General features: G+C 47.6%; 40 non-coding genes across 40 annotated transcripts; all 40 read left to right on the forward strand.

Moving 5' to 3' along the window:
* Positions 1–24: 24 nt before the first annotated feature.
* Positions 25–186, forward strand: LOC116674667 (U1 spliceosomal RNA). The gene has a single exon (XR_004328147.1). It is a non-coding gene; the product is annotated as a U1 spliceosomal RNA (small nuclear RNA).
* A 378-nt stretch (positions 187–564) lies between these two features.
* LOC116674662 (U1 spliceosomal RNA) lies at positions 565–726 on the forward strand. The gene has a single exon (XR_004328142.1). It is a non-coding gene; the product is annotated as a U1 spliceosomal RNA (small nuclear RNA).
* Positions 727–1,105: 379 nt separating this feature from the next.
* LOC116674711 (U1 spliceosomal RNA) lies at positions 1,106–1,269 on the forward strand. Its single transcript, XR_004328187.1, has one exon. It is a non-coding gene; the product is annotated as a U1 spliceosomal RNA (small nuclear RNA).
* A 383-nt stretch (positions 1,270–1,652) lies between these two features.
* Positions 1,653–1,815, forward strand: LOC116674660 (U1 spliceosomal RNA). Its single transcript, XR_004328140.1, has one exon. It is a non-coding gene; the product is annotated as a U1 spliceosomal RNA (small nuclear RNA).
* Positions 1,816–2,191: 376 nt separating this feature from the next.
* Positions 2,192–2,356, forward strand: LOC116674665 (U1 spliceosomal RNA). The gene has a single exon (XR_004328145.1). It is a non-coding gene; the product is annotated as a U1 spliceosomal RNA (small nuclear RNA).
* Positions 2,357–2,734: 378 nt separating this feature from the next.
* LOC116674726 (U1 spliceosomal RNA) lies at positions 2,735–2,897 on the forward strand. The gene has a single exon (XR_004328202.1). It is a non-coding gene; the product is annotated as a U1 spliceosomal RNA (small nuclear RNA).
* Positions 2,898–3,277: 380 nt separating this feature from the next.
* Positions 3,278–3,440, forward strand: LOC116674724 (U1 spliceosomal RNA). The gene has a single exon (XR_004328200.1). It is a non-coding gene; the product is annotated as a U1 spliceosomal RNA (small nuclear RNA).
* Positions 3,441–3,820: 380 nt separating this feature from the next.
* LOC116674718 (U1 spliceosomal RNA) lies at positions 3,821–3,983 on the forward strand. Its single transcript, XR_004328194.1, has one exon. It is a non-coding gene; the product is annotated as a U1 spliceosomal RNA (small nuclear RNA).
* A 383-nt stretch (positions 3,984–4,366) lies between these two features.
* On the forward strand, positions 4,367–4,530 carry LOC116674721 (U1 spliceosomal RNA). Its single transcript, XR_004328197.1, has one exon. It is a non-coding gene; the product is annotated as a U1 spliceosomal RNA (small nuclear RNA).
* A 378-nt stretch (positions 4,531–4,908) lies between these two features.
* LOC116674661 (U1 spliceosomal RNA) lies at positions 4,909–5,069 on the forward strand. The gene has a single exon (XR_004328141.1). It is a non-coding gene; the product is annotated as a U1 spliceosomal RNA (small nuclear RNA).
* Positions 5,070–5,453: 384 nt separating this feature from the next.
* LOC116674719 (U1 spliceosomal RNA) lies at positions 5,454–5,616 on the forward strand. The gene has a single exon (XR_004328195.1). It is a non-coding gene; the product is annotated as a U1 spliceosomal RNA (small nuclear RNA).
* Positions 5,617–5,999: 383 nt separating this feature from the next.
* Positions 6,000–6,163, forward strand: LOC116674664 (U1 spliceosomal RNA). Its single transcript, XR_004328144.1, has one exon. It is a non-coding gene; the product is annotated as a U1 spliceosomal RNA (small nuclear RNA).
* Positions 6,164–6,546: 383 nt separating this feature from the next.
* On the forward strand, positions 6,547–6,710 carry LOC116674710 (U1 spliceosomal RNA). The gene has a single exon (XR_004328186.1). It is a non-coding gene; the product is annotated as a U1 spliceosomal RNA (small nuclear RNA).
* A 384-nt stretch (positions 6,711–7,094) lies between these two features.
* On the forward strand, positions 7,095–7,257 carry LOC116674720 (U1 spliceosomal RNA). Its single transcript, XR_004328196.1, has one exon. It is a non-coding gene; the product is annotated as a U1 spliceosomal RNA (small nuclear RNA).
* Positions 7,258–7,640: 383 nt separating this feature from the next.
* Positions 7,641–7,803, forward strand: LOC116674706 (U1 spliceosomal RNA). The gene has a single exon (XR_004328182.1). It is a non-coding gene; the product is annotated as a U1 spliceosomal RNA (small nuclear RNA).
* Positions 7,804–8,186: 383 nt separating this feature from the next.
* On the forward strand, positions 8,187–8,349 carry LOC116674707 (U1 spliceosomal RNA). Its single transcript, XR_004328183.1, has one exon. It is a non-coding gene; the product is annotated as a U1 spliceosomal RNA (small nuclear RNA).
* A 384-nt stretch (positions 8,350–8,733) lies between these two features.
* On the forward strand, positions 8,734–8,897 carry LOC116674658 (U1 spliceosomal RNA). The gene has a single exon (XR_004328138.1). It is a non-coding gene; the product is annotated as a U1 spliceosomal RNA (small nuclear RNA).
* Positions 8,898–9,281: 384 nt separating this feature from the next.
* On the forward strand, positions 9,282–9,445 carry LOC116674717 (U1 spliceosomal RNA). Its single transcript, XR_004328193.1, has one exon. It is a non-coding gene; the product is annotated as a U1 spliceosomal RNA (small nuclear RNA).
* Positions 9,446–9,829: 384 nt separating this feature from the next.
* On the forward strand, positions 9,830–9,993 carry LOC116674676 (U1 spliceosomal RNA). The gene has a single exon (XR_004328155.1). It is a non-coding gene; the product is annotated as a U1 spliceosomal RNA (small nuclear RNA).
* A 381-nt stretch (positions 9,994–10,374) lies between these two features.
* Positions 10,375–10,538, forward strand: LOC116674677 (U1 spliceosomal RNA). The gene has a single exon (XR_004328156.1). It is a non-coding gene; the product is annotated as a U1 spliceosomal RNA (small nuclear RNA).
* Positions 10,539–10,921: 383 nt separating this feature from the next.
* LOC116674678 (U1 spliceosomal RNA) lies at positions 10,922–11,085 on the forward strand. The gene has a single exon (XR_004328157.1). It is a non-coding gene; the product is annotated as a U1 spliceosomal RNA (small nuclear RNA).
* A 380-nt stretch (positions 11,086–11,465) lies between these two features.
* Positions 11,466–11,629, forward strand: LOC116674679 (U1 spliceosomal RNA). The gene has a single exon (XR_004328158.1). It is a non-coding gene; the product is annotated as a U1 spliceosomal RNA (small nuclear RNA).
* Positions 11,630–12,012: 383 nt separating this feature from the next.
* On the forward strand, positions 12,013–12,176 carry LOC116674685 (U1 spliceosomal RNA). The gene has a single exon (XR_004328164.1). It is a non-coding gene; the product is annotated as a U1 spliceosomal RNA (small nuclear RNA).
* Positions 12,177–12,560: 384 nt separating this feature from the next.
* On the forward strand, positions 12,561–12,724 carry LOC116674680 (U1 spliceosomal RNA). Its single transcript, XR_004328159.1, has one exon. It is a non-coding gene; the product is annotated as a U1 spliceosomal RNA (small nuclear RNA).
* Positions 12,725–13,107: 383 nt separating this feature from the next.
* On the forward strand, positions 13,108–13,271 carry LOC116674681 (U1 spliceosomal RNA). The gene has a single exon (XR_004328160.1). It is a non-coding gene; the product is annotated as a U1 spliceosomal RNA (small nuclear RNA).
* Positions 13,272–13,655: 384 nt separating this feature from the next.
* LOC116674682 (U1 spliceosomal RNA) lies at positions 13,656–13,819 on the forward strand. Its single transcript, XR_004328161.1, has one exon. It is a non-coding gene; the product is annotated as a U1 spliceosomal RNA (small nuclear RNA).
* A 383-nt stretch (positions 13,820–14,202) lies between these two features.
* LOC116674683 (U1 spliceosomal RNA) lies at positions 14,203–14,366 on the forward strand. Its single transcript, XR_004328162.1, has one exon. It is a non-coding gene; the product is annotated as a U1 spliceosomal RNA (small nuclear RNA).
* Positions 14,367–14,749: 383 nt separating this feature from the next.
* On the forward strand, positions 14,750–14,913 carry LOC116674684 (U1 spliceosomal RNA). The gene has a single exon (XR_004328163.1). It is a non-coding gene; the product is annotated as a U1 spliceosomal RNA (small nuclear RNA).
* A 384-nt stretch (positions 14,914–15,297) lies between these two features.
* LOC116674708 (U1 spliceosomal RNA) lies at positions 15,298–15,460 on the forward strand. Its single transcript, XR_004328184.1, has one exon. It is a non-coding gene; the product is annotated as a U1 spliceosomal RNA (small nuclear RNA).
* Positions 15,461–15,842: 382 nt separating this feature from the next.
* LOC116674686 (U1 spliceosomal RNA) lies at positions 15,843–16,006 on the forward strand. Its single transcript, XR_004328165.1, has one exon. It is a non-coding gene; the product is annotated as a U1 spliceosomal RNA (small nuclear RNA).
* Positions 16,007–16,388: 382 nt separating this feature from the next.
* Positions 16,389–16,552, forward strand: LOC116674687 (U1 spliceosomal RNA). Its single transcript, XR_004328166.1, has one exon. It is a non-coding gene; the product is annotated as a U1 spliceosomal RNA (small nuclear RNA).
* A 383-nt stretch (positions 16,553–16,935) lies between these two features.
* LOC116674689 (U1 spliceosomal RNA) lies at positions 16,936–17,099 on the forward strand. The gene has a single exon (XR_004328167.1). It is a non-coding gene; the product is annotated as a U1 spliceosomal RNA (small nuclear RNA).
* Positions 17,100–17,482: 383 nt separating this feature from the next.
* On the forward strand, positions 17,483–17,645 carry LOC116674722 (U1 spliceosomal RNA). Its single transcript, XR_004328198.1, has one exon. It is a non-coding gene; the product is annotated as a U1 spliceosomal RNA (small nuclear RNA).
* Positions 17,646–18,028: 383 nt separating this feature from the next.
* On the forward strand, positions 18,029–18,192 carry LOC116674713 (U1 spliceosomal RNA). The gene has a single exon (XR_004328189.1). It is a non-coding gene; the product is annotated as a U1 spliceosomal RNA (small nuclear RNA).
* A 382-nt stretch (positions 18,193–18,574) lies between these two features.
* On the forward strand, positions 18,575–18,738 carry LOC116674690 (U1 spliceosomal RNA). The gene has a single exon (XR_004328168.1). It is a non-coding gene; the product is annotated as a U1 spliceosomal RNA (small nuclear RNA).
* Positions 18,739–19,121: 383 nt separating this feature from the next.
* Positions 19,122–19,285, forward strand: LOC116674691 (U1 spliceosomal RNA). Its single transcript, XR_004328169.1, has one exon. It is a non-coding gene; the product is annotated as a U1 spliceosomal RNA (small nuclear RNA).
* A 383-nt stretch (positions 19,286–19,668) lies between these two features.
* On the forward strand, positions 19,669–19,832 carry LOC116674692 (U1 spliceosomal RNA). Its single transcript, XR_004328170.1, has one exon. It is a non-coding gene; the product is annotated as a U1 spliceosomal RNA (small nuclear RNA).
* A 384-nt stretch (positions 19,833–20,216) lies between these two features.
* LOC116674693 (U1 spliceosomal RNA) lies at positions 20,217–20,380 on the forward strand. Its single transcript, XR_004328171.1, has one exon. It is a non-coding gene; the product is annotated as a U1 spliceosomal RNA (small nuclear RNA).
* A 383-nt stretch (positions 20,381–20,763) lies between these two features.
* LOC116674695 (U1 spliceosomal RNA) lies at positions 20,764–20,927 on the forward strand. The gene has a single exon (XR_004328172.1). It is a non-coding gene; the product is annotated as a U1 spliceosomal RNA (small nuclear RNA).
* Positions 20,928–21,311: 384 nt separating this feature from the next.
* On the forward strand, positions 21,312–21,475 carry LOC116674696 (U1 spliceosomal RNA). Its single transcript, XR_004328173.1, has one exon. It is a non-coding gene; the product is annotated as a U1 spliceosomal RNA (small nuclear RNA).
* Positions 21,476–21,482: the final 7 nt, after the last annotated feature.

Here is a 21,482-nt window from a genome sequence, read left to right on the forward strand (position 1 = left end):
CCTTTTCTCTGGCTCTTCCAACTCATACTTACCTGGCAGGGGAGATACCATGATCAAGAAGGTGGTTCACCCAGGGCGAGGCTTAACCATTGCACTCGGTTATGCTGACCCTGCGAATTCCCCAAATGTGGGAATCTCGACTGCATAATTTGTGGTAGTGGGGGACTGCGTTCGCGCTCTCCTGAACATACTGTTGAAAAAAAAACAGTTCTTACCTCATGATGTCCTGTAGAGTGCATGCAGCAACTTTGCTGGACTATGCATTTGTCATAAATTTGGATGCCAGTGACGAATGGGTGTGGCCTTTTGGTTGTGACCGAGTTGCGTGTTCTCCCTTCCAAGGTTTTCTCTCTTTGCGGGAATCAATGTACTTCAATTTTTCCAATGCTGGCATGCTCAGGTTAAAGGCTTTTGTGCAGCAGGTTTGCTTTCTGACATGCAGAAACAGCTTGCCCAGGTCTGCTACTGCGGAAAGCACTGAACTCTGGTATGATGCATTTTAGCAACCGTCAGCCAGAGTTCTGTGTCTGGGAATGAAGTCCTTTTCTCTGGCTCTTCCAACTCATACTTACCTGGCAGGGGAGATACCATGATCAAGAAGGTGGTCACCCAGGGCGAGGCTTAACCATTGCACTCCGGTTATGCTGACCCTGCGAATTCCCCAAATGTGGGAATCTCGACTGCATAATTTGTGGTAGTGGGGGACTGCGTTCGCGCTCTCCCCCAAACATACTGTTGAAAAAAAACAGTTCTTACCTCATGATGTCCTGTAGAGGCATGCAAGCAACTTTGCTGGACTATGCATTTTGTCATAAATTTGGATGCCAGTGACGAATGGGTGTGGCCTTTTGGTTGTGACCGAGTTGCGTGTTCTCCCTTCCAAGGTTTTTCTCTCTTTGCGGGAATCAATGTACTTCAATTTTTCCAATGCTGGCATGCTCAGGTTAAAGGCTTTTGTGCAGCAGGTTGCTTCTGACATGCAGAAACAGCTTGCCCAGGTCTGCTACTGCGGAAAGCACTGAACTCTGGTATGATGCATTTTAGCAACCGTCAGCCAGAGTTCTGTGTCTGGGAATGAAGTCCTTTTCTCTGGCTCTTCCAACTCATACTTACCTGGCAGGGGAGATACCATGATCAAGAAGGTGGTTCACCCAGGGCGAGGCTTAACCATTGCACTCCGGTTATGCTGACCTCTGCGAATTCCCCAAATGTGGGAATCTCGACTGCATAATTTGTGGTAGTGGGGGACTGCGTTCGCGCTCTCCCCTGAACATACTGTTGAAAAAAAACAGTTCTTACCTCATGATGTCCTGTAGAGTGCATGCAAGCAACTTTGCTGGACTATGCATTTTGTCATAAATTTGGATGCCAGTGACGAATGGGTGTGGCCTTTTGGTTGTGACCGAGTTGCGTGTTCTCCCTTCCAAGGTTTTTCTCTCTTTGCGGGAATCAATGTACTTCAATTTTTCCAATGCTGGCATGCTCAGGTTAAAGGCTTTTGTGCAGCAGGTTTGCTTTCTGACATGCAGAAACAGCTTGCCCAGGTCTGCTACTGCGCGGAAAGCACTGAACTCTGGTATGATGCATTTTAGCAACCGTCAGCCAGAGTTCTGTGTCTGGGATGAAGTCCTTTTCTCTGGCTCTTCCAACTCATACTTACCTGGCAGGGGAGATACCATGATCAAGAAGGTGGTTCACCCAGGGCGAGGCTTAACCATTGCACTCCGGTTATGCTGACCCTGCGAATTCCCCAAATGTGGGAATCTCGACTGCATAATTTGTGGTAGTGGGGGACTGCGTTCGCGCTCTCCCTGAACATACTGTTGAAAAAAAAACGTTTTTACCTCATGATGTCCTGTAGAGTGCATGCAAGCACTTTGCTGGACTATGCATTTTGTCATAAATTTGGATGCCAGTGACGAATGGGTGTGGCCTTTGGTTGTGACCGAGTTGCGTGTTCTCCCTTCCAAGGTTTTTCTCTCTTTGCGGGAATCAATGTACTTCAATTTTTCCAATGGGCATGCTCAGGTTAAAGGCTTTTGTGCAGCAGGTTTGCTTTCTGACATGCAGAAACAGCTTGCCAGGTCTGCTACTGCGGAAAGCACTGAACTCTGGTATGATGCATTTTAGCAACCGTCAGCCAGAGTTCTGTGTCTGGGAATGAAGTCCTTTTCTCTGGCTCTTCCAACTCATACTTACCTGGCAGGGGAGATACCATGATCAAGAAGGTGGTTCACCCAGGGCGAGGCTTAACCATTGCACTCCGGTTATGCTGACCTGCTGCGAATTCCCCAAATGTGGGAATCTCGACTGCATAATTTGTGGTAGTGGGGGACTGCGTTCGCGCTCTCCCCGAACATACTGTTGAAAAAATAAACAGTTCTTACCTCATGATGTCCTGTAGAGTGCATGCAAGCAACTTTGCTGGACTATGCATTTTGTCATAAATTTGGATGCCAGTGACGAATGGTGTGGCCTTTTGGTTGTGACCGAGTTGCGTGTTCTCCCTTCCAAGGTTTCTCTCTTTGCGGGAATCAATGTACTTCAATTTTCCAATGCTGGCATGCTCAGGTTAAAGGCTTTTGTGCAGCAGGTTTGCTTTCTGACATGCAGAAACAGCTTGCCCAGGTCTGCTACTGCGGAAAGCACTGAACTCTGGTATGATGCATTTTAGCAACCGTCAGCCAGAGTTCTGTGTCTGGGAATGAAGTCCTTTCTCTGGCTCTTCCAACTCATACTACCTGGCAGGGGAGATACCATGATCAAGAAGGTGGTTCACCCAGGGCGAGGCTTAACCATTGCACTCCGGTTATGCTGACCCCTGCGAATTCCCCAAATGTGGGAATCTCGACTGCATAATTTGTGGTAGTGGGGGACTGCGTTCGCGCTCTCCCCCAAACATACTGTTGAAAAAAAAAACAGTTCTTACCTCATGATGTCCTGTAGAGTGCATGCAAGCAACTTTGCTGGACTATGCATTTTGTCATAAATTTGGATGCCAGTGACGAATGGGTGTGGCTTTTGGTTGTGACCGAGTTGCGTGTTCTCCCTTCCAAGGTTTTTCTCTCTTGCGGGAATCAATGTACTTCAATTTTTCCAATGCTGGCATGCTCAGGTTAAAGGCTTTTGTGCAGCAGGTTTGCTTTCTGACATGCAGAAACAGCTTGCCCAGGTCTGCTACTGCGGAAAGCACTGAACTCTGGTATGATGCATTTTAGCAACCGTCAGCCAGAGTTCTGTGTCTGGGAATGAAGTCCTTTTCTCTGGCTCTTCCAACATACTTACCTGGCAGGGGAGATACCATGATCAAGAAGGTGGTTCACCCAGGGCGAGGCTTAACCATTGCACTCCGGTATGCTGACCTCTGCGAATTCCCCAAATGTGGGAATCTCGACTGCATAATTTGTGGTAGTGGGGGACTGCGTTCGCGCTCTCCCCTGAACATAATGTTGAAAAAAAAAACAGTTCTTACTCATGATGTCCTGTAGAGTGCATGCAAGCAACTTTGCTGGACTATGCATTTTGTCATAAATTTGGATGCCAGTGACGAATGGGTGTGGCCTTTTGGTTGTGACCGAGTTGCGTGTTCTCCCTTCCAAGGTTTTTCTCTCTTTGCGGGAATCAATGTACTTCAATTTTTCCAATGCTGGCATGCTCAGGTTAAAGGCTTTTGTGCAGCAGGTTTGCTTTCTGACATGCAGAAACAGCTTGCCCAGGTCTGCTACGGAAAGCACTGAACTCTGGTATGATGCATTTTAGCAACCGTCAGCCAGAGTTCTGTGTCTGGGAATGAAGTCCTTTTCTCTGGCTCTTCCAACTCATACTTACCTGGCAGGGGAGATACCATGATCAAGAAGGTGGTTCACCCAGGGCGAGGCTTAACCATTGCACTCCGGTTATGCTGACCCTGCGAATTCCCCAAATGTGGGAATCTCGACTGCATAATTTGTGGTAGTGGGGGACTGCGTTCGCGCTCTCCCCTGAACATAATGTTGAAAAAAAAACAGTTCTTACCTCATGATGTCCTGTAGAGTGCATGCCAGCAACTTTGCTGGACTATGCATTTTGTCATAAATTTGGATGCCAGTGACGAATGGGTGTGGCCTTTTGGTTGTGACCGAGTTGCGTGTTCTCCCTTCCAAGGTTTTTCTCTCTTTGCGGGAATCAATGTACTTCAATTTTTCCAATGCTGGCATGCTCAGGTTAAAGGCTTTTGTGCAGCAGGTTTGCTTTCTGACATGCAGAAACAGCTTGCCCAGGTCTGCTACTGCGGAAAGCACTGAACTCTGGTATGATGCATTTTAGCAACCGTCAGCCAGAGTTCTGTGTCTGGGAATGAAGTCCTTTTCTCTGGCTCTTCCAACTCATACTTACCTGGCAGGGGAGATACCATGATCAAGAAGGTGGTTCACCCAGGGCGAGGCTTAACCATTGCACTCCGGTTATGCTGACCCCTGCGAATTCCCCAAATGTGGGAATCTCGACTGCATAATTTGTGGTAGTGGGGGACTGCGTTCGCGCTCTCCCCTGAACATATGTTGAAAAAAACAGTTCTTACCTCATGATGTCCTGTAGAGTGCATGCCAGCAACTTTGCTGGACTATGCATTTTGTCATAAATTGGATGCCAGTGACGAATGGGTGTGGCCTTTTGGTTGTGACCGAGTTGCGTGTTCTCCCTTCCAAGGTTTTTCTCTCTTTGCGGGAATCAATGTACTTCAATTTTCCAATGCTGGCATGCTCAGGTTAAAGGCTTTTGTGCAGCAGGTTTGCTTTCTGACATGCAGAAACAGCTTGCCCAGGTCTGCTACTGCGGAAAGCACTGAACTCTGGTATGATGCATTTTAGCAACCGTCAGCCAGAGTTCTGTGTCTGGGAATGAAGTCCTTTTCTCTGGCTCTTCCAACTCATACTTACCTGGCAGGGGAGATACCATGATCAAGAAGGTGGTTCACCCAGGGCGAGGCTTAACCATTGCACTCCGGTTATGCTGACCCCTGCGAATTCCCCAAATGTGGGAATCTCGACTGCATAATTGTGGTAGTGGGGACTGCGTTCGCGCTCTCCCCTGAACATATGTTGAAAAAAAAAACAGTTCTTACCTCATGATGTCCTGTAGAGTGCATGCAAGCAACTTTGCTGGACTATGCATTTTGTCATAAATTTGGATGCCAGTGACGAATGGGTGTGGCCTTTTGGTTGTGACCGAGTTGCGTGTTCTCCCTTCCAAGGTTTTTCTCTCTTTGCGGGAATCAATGTACTTCAATTTTTCCAATGCTGGCATGCTCAGGTTAAAGGCTTTTGTGCAGCAGGTTTGCTTTCTGACATGCAGAAACAGCTTGCCCAGGTCTGCTACTGCGGAAAGCACTGAACTCTGGTATGATGCATTTTAGCAACCGTCAGCCAGAGTTCTGTGTCTGGGAATGAAGTCCTTTTCTCTGGCTCTTCCAACTCATACTTACCTGGCAGGGGAGATACCATGATCAAGAAGGTGGTTCACCCAGGGCGAGGCTTAACCATTGCACTCCGGTTATGCTGACCCTGCGAATTCCCCAAATGTGGGAATCTCGACTGCATAATTTGTGGTAGTGGGGGACTGCGTTCGCGCTCTCCCCTGAACATAATGTTGAAAAAAAAAACAGTTCTTACCTCATGATGTCCTGTAGAGTGCATGCAAGCAACTTTGCTGGACTATGCATTTTGTCATAAATTTGGATGCCAGTGACGAATGGGTGTGGCCTTTTGGTTGTGACCGAGTTGCGTGTTCTCCCTTCCAAGGTTTTTCTCTCTTTGCGGGAATCAATGTACTTCAATTTTTCCAATGCTGGCATGCTCAGGTTAAAGGCTTTTGTGCAGCAGGTTTGCTTCTGACATGCAGAAACAGCTTGCCCAGGTCTGCTACTGCGGAAAGCACTGAACTCTGGTATGATGCATTTTAGCAACCGTCAGCCAGAGTTCTGTGTCTGGGAATGAAGTCCTTTTCTCTGGCTCTTCCAACTCATACTTACCTGGCAGGGGAGATACCATGATCAAGAAGGTGGTTCACCCAGGGCGAGGCTTAACCATTGCACTCCGGTTATGCTGACCCCTGCGAATTCCCCAAATGTGGGAATCTCGACTGCATAATTTGTGGTAGTGGGGGACTGCGTTCGCGCTCTCCCCTGAACATACTGTTGAAAAAAAAACAGTTCTTACCTCATGATGTCCTGTAGAGTGCATGCAAGCAACTTTGCTGGACTATGCATTTTGTCATAAATTTGGATGCCAGTGACGAATGGGTGTGGCCTTTTGGTTGTGACCGAGTTGCGTGTTCTCCCTTCCAAGGTTTTTCTCTCTTTGCGGGAATCAATGTACTTCAATTTTTCCAATGCTGGCATGCTCAGGTTAAAGGCTTTTGTGCAGCAGGTTTGCTTTCTGACATGCAGAAACAGCTTGCCCAGGTCTGCTACTGCGGAAAGCACTGAACTCTGGTATGATGCATTTTAGCAACCGTCAGCCAGAGTTCTGTGTCTGGGAATGAAGTCCTTTTCTCTGGCTCTTCCAACTCATACTTACCTGGCAGGGGAGATACCATGATCAAGAAGGTGGTTCACCCAGGGCGAGGCTTAACCATTGCACTCCGGTTATGCTGACCCCTGCGAATTCCCCAAATGTGGGAATCTCGACTGCATAATTTGTGGTAGTGGGGGACTGCGTTCGCGCTCTCCCCCGAACATACTGTTGAAAAAATAAATCGTTCTTACCTCATGATGTCCTGTAGAATGCATGCAAGCAACTTTGCTGGACTATGCATTTTGTCATAAATTTGGATGCCAGTGACGAATGGGTGTGGCCTTTTGGTTGTGAAAGAGTTGCGTGTTCTCCCTTCCAAGGTTTTTCTCTCTTTGCGGGAATCAATGTACTTCAATTTTTCCAATGCTGGCATGCTCAGGTTAAAGGCTTTTGTGCAGCAGGTTTGCTTTCTGACATGCAGAAACAGCTTGCCCAGGTCTGCTACTGCGGAAAGCACTGAACTCTGGTATGATGCATTTTAGCAACCGTCAGCCAGAGTTCTGTGTCTGGGAATGAAGTCCTTTTCTCTGGCTCTTCCAACTCATACTTACCTGGCAGGGGAGATACCATGATCAAGAAGGTGGTTCACCCAGGGCGAGGCTTAACCATTGCACTCCGGTTATGCTGACCCTGCGAATTCCCCAAATGTGGGAATCTCGACTGCATAATTTGTGGTAGTGGGGGACTGCGTTCGCGCTCTCCCCTGAACATACTGTTGAAAAAAAAACAGTTCTTACCTCATGATGTCCTGTAGAGTGCATGCAAGCAACTTTGCTGGACTATGCATTTTGTCATAAATTTGGATGCCAGTGACGAATGGGTGTGGCCTTTTGGTTGTGACCGAGTTGCGTGTTCTCCCTTCCAAGGTTTTTCTCTCTTTGCGGGAATCAATGTACTTCAATTTTTCCAATGCTGGCATGCTCAGGTTAAAGGCTTTTGTGCAGCAGGTTTGCTTTCTGACATGCAGAAACAGCTTGCCCAGGTCTGCTACTGCGGAAAGCACTGAACTCTGGTATGATGCATTTTAGCAACCGTCAGCCAGAGTTCTGTGTCTGGGAATGAAGTCCTTTTCTCTGGCTCTTCCAACTCATACTTACCTGGCAGGGGAGATACCATGATCAAGAAGGTGGTTCACCCAGGGCGAGGCTTAACCATTGCACTCCGGTTATGCTGACCCCTGCGAATTCCCCAATGTGGGAATCTCGACTGCATAATTTGTGGTAGTGGGGGACTGCGTTCGCGCTCTCCCCTGAACATAATGTTGAAAAAAAAACAGTTCTTACCTCATGATGTCCTGTAGAGTGCATGCAAGCAACTTTGCTGGACTATGCATTTTGTCATAAATTTGGATGCCAGTGACGAATGGGTGTGGCCTTTTGGTTGTGACCGAGTTGCGTGTTCTCCCTTCCAAGGTTTTTCTCTCTTTGCGGGAATCAATGTACTTCAATTTTTCCAATGCTGGCATGCTCAGGTTAAAGGCTTTTGTGCAGCAGGTTTGCTTTCTGACATGCAGAAACAGCTTGCCCAGGTCTGCTACTGCGGAAAGCACTGAACTCTGGTATGATGCATTTTAGCAACCGTCAGCCAGAGTTCTGTGTCTGGGAATGAAGTCCTTTTCTCTGGCTCTTCCAACTCATACTTACCTGGCAGGGGAGATACCATGATCAAGAAGGTGGTTCACCCAGGGCGAGGCTTAACCATTGCACTCCGGTTATGCTGACCCCTGCGAATTCCCCAATGTGGGAATCTCGACTGCATAATTTGTGGTAGTGGGGGACTGCGTTCGCGCTCTCCCCTGAACATACTGTTGAAAAAATAAACAGTTCTTACCTCATGATGTCCTGTAGAGTGCATGCAAGCAACTTTGCTGGACTATGCATTTTGTCATAAATTTGGATGCCAGTGACGAATGGGTGTGGCCTTTTGGTTGTGACCGAGTTGCGTGTTCTCCCTTCCAAGGTTTTTCTCTCTTTGCGGGAATCAATGTACTTCAATTTTTCCAATGCTGGCATGCTCAGGTTAAAGGCTTTTGTGCAGCAGGTTTGCTTTCTGACATGCAGAAACAGCTTGCCCAGGTCTGCTACTGCGGAAAGCACTGAACTCTGGTATGATGCATTTTAGCAACCGTCAGCCAGAGTTCTGTGTCTGGGAATGAAGTCCTTTTCTATGGCTCTTCCAACTCATACTTACCTGGCAGGGGAGATACCATGATCAAGAAGGTGGTTCACCCAGGGCGAGGCTTAACCATTGCACTCCGGTTATGCTGACCCCTGCGAATTCCCCAAATGTGGGAATCTCGACTGCATAATTTGTGGTAGTGGGGGACTGCGTTCGCGCTCTCCCCCAAACATACTGTTGAAAAAATAAACAGTTCTTACCTCATGATGTCCTGTAGAGTGCATGCAAGCAACTTTGCTGGACTATGCATTTTGTCATAAATTTGGATGCCAGTGACGAATGGGTGTGGCCTTTTGGTTGTGACCGAGTTGCGTGTTCTCCCTTCCAAGGTTTTTCTCTCTTTGCGGGAATCAATGTACTTCAATTTTTCCAATGCTGGCATGCTCAGGTTAAAGGCTTTTGTGCAGCAGGTTTGCTTTCTGACATGCAGAAACAGCTTGCCCAGGTCTGCTACTGCGGAAAGCACTGAACTCTGGTATGATGCATTTTAGCAACCGTCAGCCAGAGTTCTGTGTCTGGGAATGAAGTCCTTTTCTCTGGCTCTTCCAACTCATACTTACCTGGCAGGGGAGATACCATGATCAAGAAGGTGGTTCACCCAGGGCGAGGCTTAACCATTGCACTCCGGTTATTCTGACCTCTGCGAATTCCCCAAATGTGGGAATCTCGACTGCATAATTTGTGGTAGTGGGGGACTGCGTTCGCGCTCTCCCCTGAACATAATGTTGAAAAAAAAAACAGTTCTTACCTCATGATGTCCTGTAGAGTGCATGCAAGCAACTTTGCTGGACTATGCATTTTGTCATAAATTTGGATGCCAGTGACGAATGGGTGTGGCCTTTTGGTTGTGAAAGAGTTGCGTGTTCTCCCTTCCAAGGTTTTTCTCTCTTTGCGGGAATCAATGTACTTCAATTTTTCCAATGCTGGCATGCTCAGGTTAAAGGCTTTTGTGCAGCAGGTTTGCTTCCTGACATGCAGAAACAGCTTGCCCAGGTCTGCTACTGCGGAAAGCACTGAACTCTGGTATGATGCATTTTAGCAACCGTCAGCCAGAGTTCTGTGTCTGGGAATGAAGTCCTTTTCTCTGGCTCTTCCAACTCATACTTACCTGGCAGGGGAGATACCATGATCAAGAAGGTGGTTCACCCAGGGCGAGGCTTAACCATTGCACTCCGGTTATGCTGACCCCTGCGAATTCCCCAAATGTGGGAATCTCGACTGCATAATTTGTGGTAGTGGGGGACTGCGTTCGCGCTCTCCCCTGAACATAATGTTGAAAAAAAACAGTTCTTACCTCATGATGTCCTGTAGAGTGCATGCAAGCAACTTTGCTGGACTATGCATTTTGTCATAAATTTGGATGCCAGTGACGAATGGGTGTGGCCTTTGGTTGTGACCGAGTTGCGTGTTCTCCCTTCCAAGGTTTTTCTCTCTTTGCGGGAATCAATGTACTTCAATTTTTCCAATGCTGGCATGCTCAGGTTAAAGGCTTTTGTGCAGCAGGTTTGCTTTCTGACATGCAGAAACAGCTTGCCCAGGTCTGCTACTGCGGAAAGCACTGAACTCTGGTATGATGCATTTTAGCAACCGTCAGCCAGAGTTCTGTGTCTGGGAATGAAGTCCTTTTCTCTGGCTCTTCCAACTCATACTTACCTGGCAGGGGAGATACCATGATCAAGAAGGTGGTTCACCCAGGGCGAGGCTTAACCATTGCACTCCGGTTATGCTGACCCCTGCGAATTCCCCAAATGTGGGAATCTCGACTGCATAATTTGTGGTAGTGGGGGACTGCGTTCGCGCTCTCCCCTGAACATAATGTTGAAAAAAAAACAGTTCTTACCTCATGATGTCCTGTAGAGTGCATGCAAGCAACTTTGCTGGACTATGCATTTTGTCATAAATTTGGATGCCAGTGACGAATGGGTGTGGCCTTTTGGTTGTGACCGAGTTGCGTGTTCTCCCTTCCAAGGTTTTTCTCTCTTTGCGGGAATCAATGTACTTCAATTTTTCCAATGCTGGCATGCTCAGGTTAAAGGCTTTTGTGCAGCAGGTTTGCTTTCTGACATGCAGAAACAGCTTGCCCAGGTCTGCTACTGCGGAAAGCACTGAACTCTGGTATGATGCATTTTAGCAACCGTCAGCCAGAGTTCTGTGTCTGGGAATGAAGTCCTTTTCTCTGGCTCTTCCAACTCATACTTACCTGGCAGGGGAGATACCATGATCAAGAAGGTGGTTCACCCAGGGCGAGGCTTAACCATTGCACTCCGGTTATGCTGACCCCTGCGAATTCCCCAAATGTGGGAATCTCGACTGCATAATTTGTGGTAGTGGGGGACTGCGTTCGCGCTCTCCCCTGAACATAATGTTGAAAAAAAAAAGTTCTTACCTCATGATGTCCTGTAGAGTGCATGCAAGCAACTTTGCTGGACTATGCATTTTGTCATAAATTTGGATGCCAGTGACGAATGGGTGTGGCCTTTGGTTGTGACCGAGTTGCGTGTTCTCCCTTCCAAGGTTTTTCTCTCTTGCGGGAATCAATGTACTTCAATTTTTCCAATGCTGGCATGCTCAGGTTAAAGGCTTTTGTGCAGCAGGTTTGCTTTCTGACATGCAGAAACAGCTTGCCCAGGTCTGCTACTGCGGAAAGCACTGAACTCTGGTATGATGCATTTTAGCAACCGTCAGCCAGAGTTCTGTGTCTGGGAATGAAGTCCTTTTCTCTGGCTCTTCCAACTCATACTTACCTGGCAGGGGAGATACCATGATCAAGAAGGTGGTTCACCCAGGGCGAGGCTTAACCATTGCACTCCGGTTATGCTGACCCCTGCGAATTCCCCAAATGTGGGAATCTCGACTGCATAATTTGTGGTAGTGGGGGACTGCGTTCGCGCTCTCCCCTGAACATAATGTTGAAAAAAAAACAGTTCTTACCTCATGATGTCCTGTAGAGTGCATGCAAGCAACTTTGCTGGACTATGCATTTTGTCATAAATTTGGATGCCAGTGACGAATGGGTGTGGCCTTTTGGTTGTGACCGAGTTGCGTGTTCTCCCTTCCAAGGTTTTTCTCTCTTTGCGGGAATCAATGTACTTCAATTTTTCCAATGCTGGCATGCTCAGGTTAAAGGCTTTTGTGCAGCAGGTTTGCTTTCTGACATGCAGAAACAGCTTGCCCAGGTCTGCTACTGCGGAAAGCACTGAACTCTGGTATGATGCATTTTAGCAACCGTCAGCCAGAGTTCTGTGTCTGGGAATGAAGTCCTTTTCTATGGCTCTTCCAACTCATACTTACCTGGCAGGGGAGATACCATGATCAAGAAGGTGGTTCACCCAGGGCGAGGCTTAACCATTGCACTCCGGTTATGCTGACCCCTGCGAATTCCCCAAATGTGGGAATCTCGACTGCATAATTTGTGGTAGTGGGGGACTGCGTTCGCGCTCTCCCCCAAACATACTGTTGAAAAAATAAACAGTTCTTACCTCATGATGTCCTGTAGAGTGCATGCAAGCAACTTTGCTGGACTATGCATTTTGTCATAAATTTGGATGCCAGTGACGAATGGGTGTGGCCTTTTGGTTGTGACCGAGTTGCGTGTTCTCCCTTCCAAGGTTTTTCTCTCTTTGCGGGAATCAATGTACTTCAATTTTTCCAATGCTGGCATGCTCAGGTTAAAGGCTTTTGTGCAGCAGGTTTGCTTTCTGACATGCAGAAACAGCTTGCCCAGGTCTGCTACTGCGGAAAGCACTGAACTCTGGTATGATGCATTTTAGCAACCGTCAGCCAGAGTTCTGTGTCTGGGAATGAAGTCCTTTTCTCTGGCTCTTCCAACTCATACTTACCTGGCAGGGGAGATACCATGATCAAGAAGGTGGTTCACCCAGGGCGAGGCTTAACCATTGCACTCCGGTTATGCTGACCCCTGCGAATTCCCCAAATGTGGGAATCTCGACTGCATAATTTGTGGTAGTGGGGGACTGCGTTCGCGCTCTCCCCTGAACATAATGTTGAAAAAAAAACAGTTCTTACCTCATGATGTCCTGTAGAGTGCATGCAAGCAACTTTGCTGGACTATGCATTTTGTCATAAATTTGGATGCCAGTGACGAATGGGTGTGGCCTTTTGGTTGTGACCGAGTTGCGTGTTCTCCCTTCCAAGGTTTTTCTCTCTTTGCGGGAATCAATGTACTTCAATTTTTCCAATGCTGGCATGCTCAGGTTAAAGGCTTTTGTGCAGCAGGTTTGCTTTCTGACATGCAGAAACAGCTTGCCCAGGTCTGCTACTGCGGAAAGCACTGAACTCTGGTATGATGCATTTTAGCAACCGTCAGCCAGAGTTCTGTGTCTGGGAATGAAGTCCTTTTCTCTGGCTCTTCCAACTCATACTTACCTGGCAGGGGAGATACCATGATCAAGAAGGTGGTTCACCCAGGGCGAGGCTTAACCATTGCACTCCGGTTATGCTGACCCCTGCGAATTCCCCAAATGTGGGAATCTCGACTGCATAATTTGTGGTAGTGGGGGACTGCGTTCGCGCTCTCCCCTGAACATACTGTTGAAAAAATAAACAGTTCTTACCTCATGATGTCCTGTAGAGTGCATGCAAGCAACTTTGCTGGACTATGCATTTTGTCATAAATTTGGATGCCAGTGACGAATGGGTGTGGCCTTTTGGTTGTGACCGAGTTGCGTGTTCTCCCTTCCAAGGTTTTTCTCTCTTTGCGGGAATCAATGTACTTCAATTTTTCCAATGCTGGCATGCTCAGGTTAAAGGCTTTTGTGCAGCAGGTTTGCTTTCTGACATGCAGAAACAGCTTGCCCAGGTCTGCTACTGCGGAAAGCACTGAACTCTGGTATGATGCATTTTAGCAACCGTCAGCCAGAGTTCTGTGTCTGGGAATGAAGTCCTTTTCTCTGGCTCTTCCAACTCATACTTACCTGGCAGGGGAGATACCATGATCAAGAAGGTGGTTCACCCAGGGCGAGGCTTAACCATTGCACTCCGGTTATGCTGACCCCTGCGAATTCCCCAAATGTGGGAATCTCGACTGCATAATTTGTGGTAGTGGGGGACTGCGTTCGCGCTCTCCCCTGAACATAATGTTGAAAAAAAAACAGTTCTTACCTCATGATGTCCTGTAGAGTGCATGCAAGCAACTTTGCTGGACTATGCATTTTGTCATAAATTTGGATGCCAGTGACGAATGGGTGTGGCCTTTTGGTTGTGACCGAGTTGCGTGTTCTCCCTTCCAAGGTTTTTCTCTCTTTGCGGGAATCAATGTACTTCAATTTTTCCAATGCTGGCATGCTCAGGTTAAAGGCTTTTGTGCAGCAGGTTTGCTTTCTGACATGCAGAAACAGCTTGCCCAGGTCTGCTACTGCGGAAAGCACTGAACTCTGGTATGATGCATTTTAGCAACCGTCAGCCAGAGTTCTGTGTCTGGGAATGAAGTCCTTTTCTCTGGCTCTTCCAACTCATACTTACCTGGCAGGGGAGATACCATGATCAAGAAGGTGGTTCACCCAGGGCGAGGCTTAACCATTGCACTCCGGTTATGCTGACCCCTGCGAATTCCCCAAATGTGGGAATCTCGACTGCATAATTTGTGGTAGTGGGGGACTGCGTTCGCGCTCTCCCCTGAACATAATGTTGAAAAAAAAACAGTTCTTACCTCATGATGTCCTGTAGAGTGCATGCAAGCAACTTTGCTGGACTATGCATTTTGTCATAAATTTGGATGCCAGTGACGAATGGGTGTGGCCTTTTGGTTGTGACCGAGTTGCGTGTTCTCCCTTCCAAGGTTTTTCTCTCTTTGCGGGAATCAATGTACTTCAATTTTTCCAATGCTGGCATGCTCAGGTTAAAGGCTTTTGTGCAGCAGGTTTGCTTTCTGACATGCAGAAACAGCTTGCCCAGGTCTGCTACTGCGGAAAGCACTGAACTCTGGTATGATGCATTTTAGCAACCGTCAGCCAGAGTTCTGTGTCTGGGAATGAAGTCCTTTTCTCTGGCTCTTCCAACTCATACTTACCTGGCAGGGGAGATACCATGATCAAGAAGGTGGTTCACCCAGGGCGAGGCTTAACCATTGCACTCCGGTTATGCTGACCCCTGCGAATTCCCCAAATGTGGGAATCTCGACTGCATAATTTGTGGTAGTGGGGGACTGCGTTCGCGCTCTCCCCTGAACATAATGTTGAAAAAAAAAACAGTTCTTACCTCATGATGTCCTGTAGAGTGCATGCAAGCAACTTTGCTGGACTATGCATTTTGTCATAAATTTGGATGCCAGTGACGAATGGGTGTGGCCTTTTGGTTGTGACCGAGTTGCGTGTTCTCCCTTCCAAGGTTTTTCTCTCTTTGCGGGAATCAATGTACTTCAATTTTTCCAATGCTGGCATGCTCAGGTTAAAGGCTTTTGTGCAGCAGGTTTGCTTTCTGACATGCAGAAACAGCTTGCCCAGGTCTGCTACTGCGGAAAGCACTGAACTCTGGTATGATGCATTTTAGCAACCGTCAGCCAGAGTTCTGTGTCTGGGAATGAAGTCCTTTTCTCTGGCTCTTCCAACTCATACTTACCTGGCAGGGGAGATACCATGATCAAGAAGGTGGTTCACCCAGGGCGAGGCTTAACCATTGCACTCCGGTTATGCTGACCCCTGCGAATTCCCCAATGTGGGAATCTCGACTGCATAATTTGTGGTAGTGGGGGACTGCGTTCGCGCTCTCCCCTGAACATACTGTTGAAAAAAAAACAGTTCTTACCTCATGATGTCCTGTAGAGTGCATGCAAGCAACTTTGCTGGACTATGCATTTTGTCATAAATTTGGATGCCAGTGACGAATGGGTGTGGCCTTTTGGTTGTGACCGAGTTGCGTGTTCTCCCTTCCAAGGTTTTTCTCTCTTTGCGGGAATCAATGTACTTCAATTTTTCCAATGCTGGCATGCTCAGGTTAAAGGCTTTTGTGCAGCAGGTTTGCTTCTGACATGCAGAAACAGCTTGCCCAGGTCTGCTACTGCGGAAAGCACTGAACTCTGGTATGATGCATTTTAGCAACCGTCAGCCAGAGTTCTGTGTCTGGGAATGAAGTCCTTTTCTCTGGCTCTTCCAACTCATACTTACCTGGCAGGGGAGATACCATGATCAAGAAGGTGGTTCACCCAGGGCGAGGCTTAACCATTGCACTCCGGTTATGCTGACCCCTGCGAATTCCCCAAATGTGGGAATCTCGACTGCATAATTTGTGGTAGTGGGGGACTGCGTTCGCGCTCTCCCCTGAACATATGTTGAAAAAAAAACAGTTCTTACCTCATGATGTCCTGTAGAGTGCATGCAAGCAACTTTGCTGGACTATGCATTTTGTCATAAATTTGGATGCCAGTGACGAATGGGTGTGGCCTTTTGGTTGTGACCGAGTTGCGTGTTCTCCCTTCCAAGGTTTTTCTCTCTTTGCGGGAATCAATGTACTTCAATTTTTCCAATGCTGGCATGCTCAGGTTAAAGGCTTTTGTGCAGCAGGTTTGCTTTCTGACATGCAGAAACAGCTTGCCCAGGTCTGCTACTGCGGAAAGCACTGAACTCTGGTATGATGCATTTTAGCAACCGTCAGCCAGAGTTCTGTGTCTGGGAATGAAGTCCTTTTCTCTGGCTCTTCCAACTCATACTTACCTGGCAGGGGAGATACCATGATCAAGAAGGTGGTTCACCCAGGGCGAGGCTTAACCATTGCACTCCGGTTATGCTGACCCCTGCGAATTCCCCAAATGTGGGAATCTCGACTGCATAATTTGTGGTAGTGGGGGACTGCGTTCGCGCTCTCCCCTGAACATAATGTTGAAAAAAAAACAGTTCTTACCTCATGATGTCCTGTAGAGTGCATGCAAGCAACTTTGCTGGACTATGCATTTTGTCATAAATTTGGATGCCAGTGACGAATGGGTGTGGCCTTTTGGTTGTGACCGAGTTGCGTGTTCTCCCTTCCAAGGTTTTTCTCTCTTTGCGGGAATCAATGTACTTCAATTTTTCCAATGCTGGCATGCTCAGGTTAAAGGCTTTTGTGCAGCAGGTTTGCTTTCTGACATGCAGAAACAGCTTGCCCAGGTCTGCTACTGCGGAAAGCACTGAACTCTGGTATGATGCATTTTAGCAACCGTCAGCCAGAGTTCTGTGTCTGGGAATGAAGTCCTTTTCTCTGGCTCTTCCAACTCATACTTACCTGGCAGGGGAGATACCATGATCAAGAAGGTGGTTCACCCAGGGCGAGGCTTAACCATTGCACTCCGGTTATGCTGACCCCTGCGAATTCCCCAAATGTGGGAATCTCGACTGCATAATTTGTGGTAGTGGGGGACTGCGTTCGCGCTCTCCCCTGAACATAATGTTGAAAAAAAAACAGTTCTTACCTCATGATGTCCTGTAGAGTGCATGCAAGCAACTTTGCTGGACTATGCATTTTGTCATAAATTTGGATGCCAGTGACGAATGGGTGTGGCCTTTTGGTTGTGACCGAGTTGCGTGTTCTCCCTTCCAAGGTTTTTCTCTCTTTGCGGGAATCAATGTACTTCAATTTTTCCAATGCTGGCATGCTCAGGTTAAAGGCTTTTGTGCAGCAGGTTTGCTTTCTGACATGCAGAAACAGCTTGCCCAGGTCTGCTACTGCGGAAAGCACTGAACTCTGGTATGATGCATTTTAGCAACCGTCAGCCAGAGTTCTGTGTCTGGGAATGAAGTCCTTTTCTCTGGCTCTTCCAACTCATACTTACCTGGCAGGGGAGATACCATGATCAAGAAGGTGGTTCACCCAGGGCGAGGCTTAACCATTGCACTCCGGTTATGCTGACCCTGCGAATTCCCCAAATGTGGGAATCTCGACTGCATAATTTGTGGTAGTGGGGGACTGCGTTCGCGCTCTCCCCTGAACATACTGTTGAAAAAAAAACAGTTCTTACCTCATGATGTCCTGTAGAGTGCATGCAAGCAACTTTGCTGGACTATGCATTTTGTCATAAATTTGGATGCCAGTGACGAATGGGTGTGGCCTTTTGGTTGTGACCGAGTTGCGTGTTCTCCCTTCCAAGGTTTTTCTCTCTTTGCGGGAATCAATGTACTTCAATTTTTCCAATGCTGGCATGCTCAGGTTAAAGGCTTTTGTGCAGCAGGTTTGCTTTCTGACATGCAGAAACAGCTTGCCCAGGTCTGCTACTGCGGAAAGCACTGAACTCTGGTATGATGCATTTTAGCAACCGTCAGCCAGAGTTCTGTGTCTGGGAATGAAGTCCTTTTCTCTGGCTCTTCCAACTCATACTTACCTGGCAGGGGAGATACCATGATCAAGAAGGTGGTTCACCCAGGGCGAGGCTTAACCATTGCACTCCGGTTATGCTGACCCCTGCGAATTCCCCAAATGTGGGAATCTCGACTGCATAATTTGTGGTAGTGGGGGACTGCGTTCGCGCTCTCCCTGAACATAATGTTGAAAAAAAAAACAGTTCTTACCTCATGATGTCCTGTAGAGTGCATGCAAGCAACTTTGCTGGACTATGCATTTTGTCATAAATTTGGATGCCAGTGACGAATGGGTGTGGCCTTTTGGTTGTGACCGAGTTGCGTGTTCTCCCTTCCAAGGTTTTTCTCTCTTTGCGGGAATCAATGTACTTCAATTTTCCAATGCTGGCATGCTCAGGTTAAAGGCTTTTGTGCAGCAGGTTTGCTTTCTGACATGCAGAAACAGCTTGCCCAGGTCTGCTACTGCGGAAAGCACTGAACTCTGGTATGATGCATTTTAGCAACCGTCAGCCAGAGTTCTGTGTCTGGGAATGAAGTCCTTTTCTCTGGCTCTTCCAACTCATACTTACCTGGCAGGGGAGATACCATGATCAAGAAGGTGGTTCACCCAGGGCGAGGCTTAACCATTGCACTCCGGTTATGCTGACCCCTGCGAATTCCCCAAATGTGGGAATCTCGACTGCATAATTTGTGGTAGTGGGGGACTGCGTTCGCGCTCTCCCCTGAACATAATGTTGAAAAAAAAACAGTTCTTACCTCATGATGTCCTGTAGAGTGCATGCAAGCAACTTTGCTGGACTATGCATTTTGTCATAAATTTGGATGCCAGTGACGAATGGGTGTGGCCTTTTGGTTGTGACCGAGTTGCGTGTTCTCCCTTCCAAGGTTTTTCTCTCTTTGCGGGAATCAATGTACTTCAATTTTTCCAATGCTGGCATGCTCAGGTTAAAGGCTTTTGTGCAGCAGGTTTGCTTTCTGACATGCAGAAACAGCTTGCCCAGGTCTGCTACTGCGGAAAGCACTGAACTCTGGTATGATGCATTTTAGCAACCGTCAGCCAGAGTTCTGTGTCTGGGAATGAAGTCCTTTTCTCTGGCTCTTCCAACTCATACTTACCTGGCAGGGGAGATACCATGATCAAGAAGGTGGTTCACCCAGGGCGAGGCTTAACCATTGCACTCCGGTTATGCTGACCCCTGCGAATTCCCCAAATGTGGGAATCTCGACTGCATAATTTGTGGTAGTGGGGGACTGCGTTCGCGCTCTCCCCTGAACATACTGTTGAAAAAAAAACAGTTCTTACCTCATGATGTCCTGTAGAGTGCATGCAAGCAACTTTGCTGGACTATGCATTTTGTCATAAATTTGGATGCCAGTGACGAATGGGTGTGGCCTTTTGGTTGTGACCGAGTTGCGTGTTCTCCCTTCCAAGGTTTTTCTCTCTTTGCGGGAATCAATGTACTTCAATTTTTCCAATGCTGGCATGCTCAGGTTAAAGGCTTTTGTGCAGCAGGTTTGCTTTCTGACATGCAGAAACAGCTTGCCCAGGTCTGCTACTGCGGAAAGCACTGAACTCTGGTATGATGCATTTTAGCAACCGTCAGCCAGAGTTCTGTGTCTGGGAATGAAGTCCTTTTCTCTGGCTCTTCCAACTCATACTTACCTGGCAGGGGAGATACCATGATCAAGAAGGTGGTTCACCCAGGGCGAGGCTTAACCATTGCACTCCGGTTATGCTGACCCCTGCGAATTCCCCAAATGTGGGAATCTCGACTGCATAATTTGTGGTAGTGGGGGACTGCGTTCGCGCTCTCCCCTGAACATAATGTTGAAAAAATAAACAGTTCTTACCTCATGATGTCCTGTAGAGTGCATGCCAGCAACTTTGCTGGACTATGCATTTTGTCATAAATTTAGATGCCAGTGACGAATGGGTGTGGCCTTTTGGTTGTGACCGAGTTGCGTGTTCTCCCTTCCAAGGTTTTTCTCTCTTTGCGGGAATCAATGTACTTCAATTTTTCCAATGCTGGCATGCTCAGGTTAAAGGCTTTTGTGCAGCAGGTTTGCTTTCTGACATGCAGAAACAGCTTGCCCAGGTCTGCTACTGCGGAAAGCACTGAACTCTGGTATGATGCATTTTAGCAACCGTCAGCCAGAGTTCTGTGTCTGGGAATGAAGTCCTTTTCTCTGGCTCTTCCAACTCATACTTACCTGGCAGGGGAGATACCATGATCAAGAAGGTGGTTCACCCAGGGCGAGGCTTAACCATTGCACTCCGGTTATGCTGACCCCTGCGAATTCCCCAAATGTGGGAATCTCGACTGCATAATTTGTGGTAGTGGGGGACTGCGTTCGCGCTCTCCCCTGAACATACTGTTGAAAAAAAAACAGTTCTTACCTCATGATGTCCTGTAGAGTGCATGCAAGCAACTTTGCTGGACTATGCATTTTGTCATAAATTTGGATGCCAGTGACGAATGGGTGTGGCCTTTTGGTTGTGACCGAGTTGCGTGTTCTCCCTTCCAAGGTTTTTCTCTCTTTGCGGGAATCAATGTACTTCAATTTTTCCAATGCTGGCATGCTCAGGTTAAAGGCTTTTGTGCAGCAGGTTTGCTTTCTGACATGCAGAAACAGCTTGCCCAGGTCTGCTACTGCGGAAAGCACTGAACTCTGGTATGATGCATTTTAGCAACCGTCAGCCAGAGTTCTGTGTCTGGGAATGAAGTCCTTTTCTCTGGCTCTTCCAACTCATACTTACCTGGCAGGGGAGATACCATGATCAAGAAGGTGGTTCACCCAGGGCGAGGCTTAACCATTGCACTCCGGTTATGCTGACCCCTGCGAATTCCCCAAATGTGGGAATCTCGACTGCATAATTTGTGGTAGTGGGGGACTGCGTTCGCGCTCTCCCCTGAACATAATGTTGAAAAAAAAAACAGTTCTTACCTCATGATGTCCTGTAGAGTGCATGCAAGCAACTTTGCTGGACTATGCATTTTGTCATAAATTTGGATGCCAGTGACGAATGGGTGTGGCCTTTTGGTTGTGACCGAGTTGCGTGTTCTCCCTTCCAAGGTTTTTCTCTCTTTGCGGGAATCAATGTACTTCAATTTTTCCAATGCTGGCATGCTCAGGTTAAAGGCTTTTGTGCAGCAGGTTTGCTTTCTGACATGCAGAAACAGCTTGCCCAGGTCTGCTACTGCGGAAAGCACTGAACTCTGGTATGATGCATTTTAGCAACCGTCAGCCAGAGTTCTGTGTCTGGGAATGAAGTCCTTTTCTCTGGCTCTTCCAACTCATACTTACCTGGCAGGGGAGATACCATGATCAAGAAGGTGGTTCACCCAGGGCGAGGCTTAACCATTGCACTCCGGTTATGCTGACCCCTGCGAATTCCCCAAATGTGGGAATCTCGACTGCATAATTTGTGGTAGTGGGGGACTGCGTTCGCGCTCTCCCCTGAACATAA

The sequence above is a fragment of the Etheostoma spectabile genome, unplaced genomic scaffold (genome assembly GCF_008692095.1).
Source record: "Etheostoma spectabile isolate EspeVRDwgs_2016 unplaced genomic scaffold, UIUC_Espe_1.0 scaffold00000978, whole genome shotgun sequence".
Lineage (NCBI taxonomy): Eukaryota > Metazoa > Chordata > Actinopteri > Perciformes > Percidae > Etheostoma > Etheostoma spectabile.